The sequence below is a fragment of the Onychomys torridus genome, chromosome X, assembly GCF_903995425.1.
Source record: "Onychomys torridus chromosome X, mOncTor1.1, whole genome shotgun sequence".
NCBI lineage: Eukaryota > Metazoa > Chordata > Mammalia > Rodentia > Cricetidae > Onychomys > Onychomys torridus.
Window position 1 is genome coordinate 60,688,322 of NC_050466.1, and position 10,162 is coordinate 60,698,483.

Here is a 10,162-nt window from a genome sequence, read left to right on the forward strand (position 1 = left end):
TAAAGGCGTGCTCCACCACTACCCTCATGCCACTATTTGTATTGCCATTTTGGTCTCAAAATGACTCACCAGAGAATTATCAGAACTAAGACTGGTTGAAACCTCAGTACTTCCTCAAACACTAGACCAGTGTGAAAAGCAACGAAGACCTTCTCCAAACCCCACGGGCACAGTGTTCCTTCCCTGAGCGAATTAAAAGGCATCCTATCCCCGCCCCCCAGTCTCCTTTTCTTCCCAGTGACCTACGCTAAAAGATTAATTAACGCAAACCTGCTCCTGGTGGATCCTTTTCTTCTTCATTTTATGGGCTAGTTACAAAGATTAAACTTTTTAATGTATGTAAAAATACTTTGTAATCATGTAGAGCATGAGCATATCTAGCAAAGTGTCATTATAATAATCACAGGTTATTCAGAAGCCAACAATAGCAGCTCTCTTCTCTCCTCCCCTCCCTTTTCTCCATTTTCCCTCTCTCTCCCTCCCTGTGCCCTTACTAATTCTGAGCAAAAAGCAGTAATCCATGGAATAAACAACCAGCATAGACCCCACAGGATACAAAAGACCACAATACAAAAGGCCTGGGGTCTCCAGAGGAATAGGAGTAGCCAGGAGATTTGGCCTCATTTTAGAGGAGAGTGGTTGGTGGCTGTCACTTTATAAAACACAGTCCCCATTTTCTCCTGTAATTATTTATGAGGCAAGTTAAGTGATAGGAGCCAGCAAAATAAATACAAGATGTTTCCATATCAATTAGGTGTGTTCAGCATTGTTCCACAAAATAGCAAGAGGAAACCTGTAGACGATTAACAGAATGACTATCAGAAAAACAGGGAGAGGAGAGGGCTCAGTGGGGAGAGGGCTCTCTGTGCAAGTGTGAGGACCCATGTAAAAACCAGGTGCATCGTGTTTTTATAACCCCAGAACTGGGGAGAGGAGGGGTCAGAGACAAGAGGATCTCATGGGCTTGAAGAATAGTCTGCCTAGCTGAAATGACAAGTTCCCAATCTCAAAACCTAAAGACTCCTGACATTGATCTCTGACCTTCACTCTCTCGCGCACACGCGCGCGCGCGCGCGCACACACACACACACACACACACACACGCACACGCACGCACACGCACACGCACACGCACACACACACAAAAGAACAAAATGTATAGGTTTTTCTCACAAAGGTGAAATTTAGTTTTTACCTACATATCCCAGCTTTGGTGGGTCCCAGGAAGATAAGATCTTCAAGTTTTCTTGGAAAACCATGTGAAGCTACAGAACAAGAACCAGCCTTTCTCAAACACAGTTTATGAAGCATGTTGTTTTGTATGTTAATCCATTCCTTACTGTAGAGAGCAGTCCTAAAGAGATTTGCTTATTCTTATCTTAGAGAGTAGAAAAATTTCTGGACACACTGGCTCAAGGACCTAATCTCAGCACTTGGAAAGCAGTAGCAGTAGAATGAAAAGTTCAAAGTTATCCTCAGCTATGTAGCAAGTCTGAGGCCTGGCTGCTCTACATGAGACCTTGTCCACAACAACAGCAAAAAAATGAAGTTCAAAGTCATCCTTGCCCACAAAGTGAATGTGAGGTCAGCCTGGACTACGTGAAACCTTCTCAAAAAAGGAAGCTGTGGACTGGGCAGACAGCTCAGGCAGTAAAGTGCTTACCTTGCAAGCATGCAGACCTGAGTTCGGTCTCTAGAACCTAGGTAGGTTAAAGAAAAAAAAGCTGGGTATGATGATGAGTGTTTGTAATCCCAGAGCTGGGAAAGAAGAGGCACCCAGAGCCTGGGGGCTCACTGGCCAAATACTCTAGGCTACCCGGTGAGTTCAAGACCATTAAGAGATCCTGTGTAAAAAAGGTGGACAGCACCTGAGGAATGACATCTAAAGTCGTCCTCTGACCTCATGTACATGTGCACTCACACACATATGCACCTACACATACGCAAACATGTGCTCTCTGTATGTCTGTCACTCTCTCTGTCTCTGTCTGTCTCTCTCTCAGCTAGTCTGAAACGACATATTACTACATGACTATATAAAATAGCAACACTTGCCTGAGTTGCTCTAGGTCACAGGCACTCTACAGAATATGCATCTCCCTCCCTCCTCTTTTAGCTCTGCATTTGAGAGAATCCCCAAACATGCAAGCTGTAAACAAGTCCATCTGATATTTACCGGTTGAGCTGGCTCTGCCCCATATCCACAGGCTCCAGTGAAAGCCATCATTCCTTCTGTGGGGTTTTCACCATACTGAAGTCACCCTGAGGTCCACAGGAAGGGAGGAAATACCCCTATCTGCCTCTTGAACATACTTCCTCACATGGTCACCTACATGGTTTTGTCTGTGTCCCAGGACCTCTCTACCATATTTAATAACCTCTTTCATATCTGCTGCCTGCAGTGCTTTCAACACCCTCAGCCACGAGCCCATGGGGCCATTTTGGAGAGCGGCTCTAAGACAGGCACTGCCCTCTCCAGAGTCTCTTCCTATGATCATTGTTGGGCTCCTGTGTTCTTTCTTATTCTCCTCAAACCCTCTGTGGTGGTTTGAATGAGAAATGTTCAGGTCTTTGAAAACTTGGTCCCTATTAGTGGGGATGTTTGAGGACTGTGGGGAGAAGACGAAGTCCTGAGTAAGTGTGTAGTATGGACATGAGTATGGCCATGCCAAGGACCCTAATGCCTTAGACCCATGAGGCCTTCCCTGAGTCAGGCTCAAAGTAATGGTAAGGACCTCCCATGGTCTGAAAACAGAAGTTGACAGCCTGTGTAGAAAGTATCAACCATAGCTTCCTTCTCTCAGATTACCTCCACCTGAGACTGCTCCCCTATACAGACCCTGCCACCCCAGAGATTATTTAGCCCACTCCCTCCAGTTGCATACAATAAACTTGTTTCCTCATTCAGCTGTATATGAATGATGTGATCAGTCAGCCGTCTGCTCCAGCCACCTGCTGCCATGCCTCTACCTCCCCACCATGGACTCTAACCCTCTGCAACTGTAAGCCAAATAAACTCATTTTTCTACAAATTGCTTTTGGCCATGGTATTTTATCATAGCAACAAAAAGTAACTAATATACTTTCTGCCTTCAGACCTCTGATACCCTCATTGTCTTAGTTACTGTTCTGTTGCTGTGCAGAGACACCATGACCAAGGCAACTCTCAGAAAAGAAAGCATTTGATCGGGGGCCTGTTTACAATTTCAGACAGCTAGTCCATGACCATTGTGGTAGTCTGAATGTAACTGCCCCCCATAATCTCATATGGAGTGGCACTATTAGGAAATGTGGTGTTGTTGGAGTGGGTATGGCCTTGTTGGAGGAAGTGTGTCACTGTACAGGTGGACTTTGAGGTGTCCTATGCTCAAGATACTGCCCAGTGTCTTGGTAGACTTCCTGTTGCCTGCAAGATATAGGACTCTTCAGCAACCTCTCCAGAACCATGTCTGCCTGCACGCTGCCATGTTCCCCACCATGATAATAATGAACTGAACCTCTGAAACTGTATAGCACGAATCTTAAATGGTCTTATTAACAAAAACAAACCTGAGCCAGGTATTGGGGTGACCTTCATTCTGAAGATCTTATATACCATGTACCTTCACTTATTCCTGGAAGCATCAAAAAGACTTTTGGTTTACAGTCCTAAAGTTTGACCAGATTAAACTTAGGCAGCCAAGGGGAGAAATCAGAGGCCCAGGAGTTTTCAAGTGTTGCAGCAGAGAATAATGAAGGTGTGAAGAGAAGATGAAGATGTCATCAACTGAATGCAGAAGTCTGTGAAACCAGAAAGGCAGCTCAGATGTTGTGTTCTCTCCTCAGTCTTGTTTTCATGTTTCCATGTGCATGTCTACACAGGAGCTATGTTTCCATGTGCATGTCTACACAGGAGCATTTGCTCATTTGAACTTGGCATAGTATGCCAATTCTAGAAGTGGACTATCAACCTCCCCCCACACACAACTGCCTCTTGCTACTTTGTAACTTGGACTAATGACATAAGTGTGGACATTAGTTTCTGCCATATGAAAATGAAAGACAATAACTGTTTATGGGTTTAATGAGTTATGTTTAAGTTTTTTTAAATGTCTACTGTGTATGTTCATTGGATGTGGTACTACCTTACATAAGGACAGTTTTCAGAATATATATATATTTCACATAGAACATATCACTTCCATAACCACTTACCTCCCCTTCCTCCCTGACCCCCTCCCATTTGTCTCCTTGGTTTCCCCAGGTGCTTCACTTCTATTTAATGTCATATATACACATTCTATTGGGCGTGTCATCAGAATATAGCTTGTACTTCATGGCAATCTCTAGGTAGGTTATTTCACCATCAACAATGGAACCAGTGTACAGAAGTCAGGAAGTGGCTGGGAAACAGAATCACTGGTCCACAACAATTCCTACTTGAAGAAGAAAAAAGGAGAAAAACATCACAATGGTCATGATTCATAATGCATCCTCCTTGAAAGACATACAACAGAAATCTACCCTAGAAAACCAGCTGCCTTTGGTTCGGTTCACTATAGCTGCATCTGAGGTGAGGAGATCTGCTTCCTGCTCTCCCTGTTCCAGAGGACCCGTGTTCAATTCCCAGCACCCATATTGGGTGGCTCACAACCAATAGTAACTCCAGTTCCAGGGGATCCAATGCCTTCTTCTGGCCTCTCTGAACACACATGGGTGCCCTCACATGGAATACACACATAAATTAAAAACAAAAATAAAAGTTTGGTGGGGTTTTGCTTATAATCTTTCAGTCAGTTCTCCATGCTAAGTTAGAGATCTCCTCAAGTCTTAGGTGTGAATCTAGATACTAACCTAAGAATAACCATCTTTTAGTAAGAAATTTATGATCTTTGCTTCGCCACAGGATAGGCTCCCACCTCCAACATCTGATTCAGGAAAAAATACAAAACAATAGCAAGACTAGTGAGGCACAACTACTCTGTACCCCCAGACTACATATTCTATCTCTTTGATGGACAAGGAGCACACAGTGGAAGATGTCCAGGGAAGACAGGAACAGAGCTATGAAGTTCCCCAGGCTCCAACACCATGGCCTGCTTTGTTTCCTGCCTCTGTTACCCACTCTCCCCTGCCCTGCCATCAGTACTATGGACTATTTATTAACTGCATAGTGTGGGACCTTCCCCTTCCTTCAGAAGCATTTAAGAAGAGGAACCTTGTTTTGTGTGGTGAGATTAAAGTCTTTCTGAACCCCATTGGTTATTATCTGTGGTGATAATATTTTGGGTTGTAAGCCTATCCTTTAGTGGCTGAGCCATCTATCCAGCCCACCATGGGGTTAACAAATGCCCTGCTCTGAAGGAGCTTTCTCTAGCTCCTTCTTCAATCTATTCCCTCCCCTTCCCTTCCCCAGGACCTGACACTTGGCATTCATTCTAGGCAAGGTTTCTTACTAAGCTGTTTAGAATTTGGTGCACTGAATTCCTTCTGCCTTTTAGGTCAACTTCTCCCCTCATTTACCCATTTCAAAGCCATGTTGAGGAGCCCCAAGGTAAGCCCCTAAAGTCCAATTTGTCTGAGTTTTTTCTTGTTTGTTTTTTGTGTTTGAGGGTGTGCAGGCGAATTTCCCTTTTCTTCTGCTCATATCACCATCCCTGTCCCCTAGCACGTGACTTTTGTATTTAAAGTTCCACAGACCCTCTCAGCAGCTGTCAATAGACACCCTCCCACATGTAACACTCTCACCCATGTGCATCTCAAATCCATACTTCCATTCCAGTAAAACCACATCTTAATCCCAGTACACAATGGTCTACTTCTGCCTTAATTGACTTCTTACCCAAGAAAATAAATATGTACCTAGTCCATTGACTTAACCACTTAGCCCTGACTACATGCAGTGCATAAAGCTCAAAATAAACGTTTATCTAATGTACAAATTCAAAGGCCCTAAATCCAGCCCAATTCTTTAAAATTGGCATTGTGAAAAGAGCTCCCCCATACTGTTTTAAAGTTATTAATATGTAGCTGCTGTGTCCCCAGATCTCATCAACTTCCCAGCATTCCCTGAACAGCAGCTTCCTTTAAGACAGGAGCACATAGGCAGAAAGTAGTGGTCTGTACATTGTAGAACAAAAGGTTTTAGTATTTTTGTTGTTGTTGTTTTTATGTTTTCTAAACTATCCAAAATAACTATTGTTTTATAACAAAAAGTTAAAAGGTGTTCTATAAGGTCCCTTCTCTTACATAAATTTTAAAAATTTATTTAAAAATTTCTCTACATAAATTTAAAAAAAATTATGTGTATACATGTGTGTCTGTGTGGTGGTATGTAGATATGTGTGTGCAAGAGCACACAGAAGACAGAAGATGTCAGCTTTCTTGGTACTGAAGTCATAGGCAGTTGTGAGCTACTGAACTCAGGTCCTCTGCAAGAGCAGCAAGCACTTTTATCTGCTGAGCCTTGTCTTCAGTCCTAAATATGCATATACATACACATACACATGCACATGCACATACACATATACATATTCTGTCTTAGGGTTTCTGTTGCTATGAAGAGACACCATGACCATGGCAACTTTTTTAAAGGAAAACATTTAATTGGGTCTGGCTTACAGTTCAGAGGTTCAGTTCATTATTGTCATGGCAGGAAGCATGGCAGAGTGCAGGGAGACATGGTGCTGGAGAAGGAGCTGACAGTTCTCCATCCAGATCATCAGACAGTAACAAGGAAGAGACACTAGGCCTGGTTTGAAACCTCAAAGGCCACCCCCAGTGACACACATCCTCCAACAAGGCCATACCTACTCCAAAAAGGCCACACTTCCTGATAGTGACACTCCCTATGAGCCTATGGGGGCCATTTTATTTCAAACCACTACAATATACATCTATTTAAATTAAATCAGGGGCCAGTGAGATGGCTCCTCAGGTAAAGGCATTTGCCCCCACAAGCCTAGCAACTTGAGTTCAATCCCTGGAATCCATGAGGTTGCTGTATGGGTATTCTGATGAAATAACTATCCTTTAAGTGAATAAAATGGAATTTCTCTCTTTTTAAACTGCTGTTTTGAAGTATAAGTTACACACAACAAAATCCATCCATTTTAAGTGTGTAATCCAATGGTTTTCAGGAAATTTATAGAACTGTGCAAATACAACGTCATGAAATGTTGGGAGCAAGGAGAGGTCAGCTGATAAAGTGATGAGGGGGAAGGAAGTGGGGGGGGGATGGAGGGAAGGAGAAAAGACTGAAGAGAAAGAGTATGATATGACCCTCCTATAGCAGTCACATAGGGAGGCGGTGTCAGCACCTTTAAGAAGTGGTACAACCTTTGGGAGGTGAGGCCTATCTGGAAGTCTTCAGATAACACTGGAATATCAATTTGAAAAAGAGATTGAGGCCCTGGCTCCCCCACTTTCTGTACTTTTAAGGATGGCATGAGGTAAGCAGCTAGCTTTCTCATGGTTTTTCTTCCCACCATGATGTACTACCTGGCATGGGCCAAAAACAATGAAACTGTGTGGCAATGGAAACTTTTTGCCTTTTTCAATTGATTGTCTTAAGCATTTTGTTACAGAAACACAAAGCTGATTAAAACACAGAGGGAAGAAGGAGAGAAGGAAATATGTGGATGGGAGAGAAAGAGGAAAGAAAGAAAGGAATGAGAGAAGGAGAATAGATATAGAAAACTCAACAAGAGATGTCTCATTCCAGCATAGCTAAAGACAGCATAGCTACACAGCTCTGTCACTCATCCCTACTCTGAGAGCTGAATGTGATCTACTCGTCTGTTAGTAAACGAACATTTCTGGCCCTCCAACACAGCAGCAGAAGGCTGAGACTTTGACAACATTGATAGGATGTAAAAATTGCACTAACAATTTTGTCATATATACACAGCAATTATAGCATTTTGTCTTTGAGAGACAGCTTTTATGCAACAAATAGAATGCTCTCATCGAGTTGGTCTACCACATGGGGCTAAACCCAAAATGTTGCACCTCAAATGGAGAAGTGCTACATTCATATCATCTAATCTGACAGTTGCTTAACACATATCGAACACAATGAAATATGCTTCCTGTTTGAGAGGCTATAGAGATGAGCAAGATATGGTTCCTATCCTCTAGGAATTTATAATCACATCAAATCCTATACTAAGGGAGCTGTTATACTTTATGAGAGAGGAAATGAATGAAAGTACGGCTGAGGCCTTTGTGAATAATTTTCAAAAAAAAAAAAAAAAAGAAAAGAAAAGGGAATTCCTTCCAGCCTGGGGAAATAGCATCCACAGAGGGTATGACTAAGACAAAATGAACCAGGCAACAGTGATTAACAGCACTTGTTGTTCTTGCTTAGGACCCAGGTTCAGTTCTCAGAAACCACATGGTAGTTCACAGCCATCCATAATTAAGGTTCTCGAGTATCCAACTTCTTCTGACCTACACAGACACTACACACATGTGCTACACACACATACGTGCTGGCCAAACACTCATACATATAAAATCAAATAAATTAATCTGAAAGAATGTTTTAAAAAGAGATGGTGAACCCCAGTAAAATCAACAGAGTGCAAAGATGTCTTGTGGAATGGGAGAAAATATGTATATACCATAAGCAGAAATACAGGAGTTCAAGAGGTTATACAAATAACTCAAAAAGTAAATAAACAAAGCAAAAAAAAAAAAAAAACCTCAATAGTTGGGGCTGGAGAGATGGCTCAGCAGTTAAGAATACTTGCTGCTCATTCAGAGGACTAGAGTTGGGTTCCCAGCACCCATGTCAGGCAGCCCACAACCACCTGTAACTCCAGCTCCAAGGTAGTCAACCCCATATTGTGGTCTCTACAGTCACCCACCCACACAGAAATAAAATTAAAATCTTTTTAAAACTCACCTGTAAAAGAAAAACAAATAACCCAATCAAAAACTAAGCACTAAACCTAAATAGATGTTCCTCTGAAGAAGACATACTATTTATGAAAATATACTCCACATCACTAATCATCAGGGGTATGCAAACCAAACCATAATGAGGTACCGCCTCTCCCTGATAGAATGCTGCATTCTCCAAAAAAAGTTGGTGAGGATCTAGAAAGAAGGGAAATTTACACAATGGCCAACGAAGCTAGCTTAGTAGATGTCAGTAGTGGCCCAGGCTCCAAGGCATCTCTCTCCCTCCAGTGGAAGACCATGCTGATCATGAAAGCCATCAGTTGGGTGAGGTCTGTTGGGAAAAGAGCTTGTCAGATCAAGCTTGAACATTTCCTGGAGGAAAGCCCTAGTAGGTGACCCAATAAACTTGCGATACAAGAAGGACTACTATACCAAGCTTGAGGAACTGGTACCCAGTATCCCATAGAACAAGAAGGTGACCAAGATGGAAATCTTGCCACATATCATCAATGATGTCTTGGACCTTAGACTAGCACCTTGTGATCATCCTGTACCGCCAGAGACCTGGGCAGAAACAGATACCCAGGATGCCACTGACCACTTCAACACAGACATCAGCACCCTGTCCTTGAGGGCTTCTGAATCCCCCTCTGGGTTAATGTCAAGTGATAACAAAGCACTCTGAGGCTGAGTAACTAAGATTTGGAACTTTTTCCTTTCTGCCTTCAAAAAAAAATTCCTATTCCTTTTCCTTTTACACAAGTCTGCAGAATCTTTTAAAGCACTGAACTTAATTTTTCTCCCCAATCATTTTACCAGTAAAACAAGTTGAATGGATCTTTAGAAAGAAAACTAAGACTGTGGTATCCACTATTTGTAAAAAAAAAAAAAAAAAAAAAAAGGGGGGGTACCTTAGATACCCTTACTGCAGTTACAAGGTTTTCTTTATATATTATGTCCACTACGGGGTGTAGAAACACTAAAATAATAGGGAATAGTCTGCCCAACAGAAGCAGACTTCGCTTATTTTTCAAAGATGGAGCATGAATACCAGAAGTTACATATGGGAAGTCTTTTAATCTGAAATTACATTTTTATTACATTTTAAATTTTGTTTCTTATATACACATATGTTTATTCATAAGTGTGTAGGTATGCATGTGCCACAGCACACACATGAAGGTCAGAGAGCAGCTTCAGAAGTCAGTCTTCCTTTTCCACCACATCAGCCCTGGGGATGGAACTCAGGCCTGGCAGCAAGCTCCTTTGACAACTG

General features: G+C 42.3%; 1 pseudogene; it reads left to right on the top strand.

Moving 5' to 3' along the window:
- Positions 1 to 9,192: 9,192 nt before the first annotated feature.
- LOC118573652 lies at positions 9,193 to 9,571 on the top strand (annotated as a pseudogene).
- Positions 9,572 to 10,162: the final 591 nt, after the last annotated feature.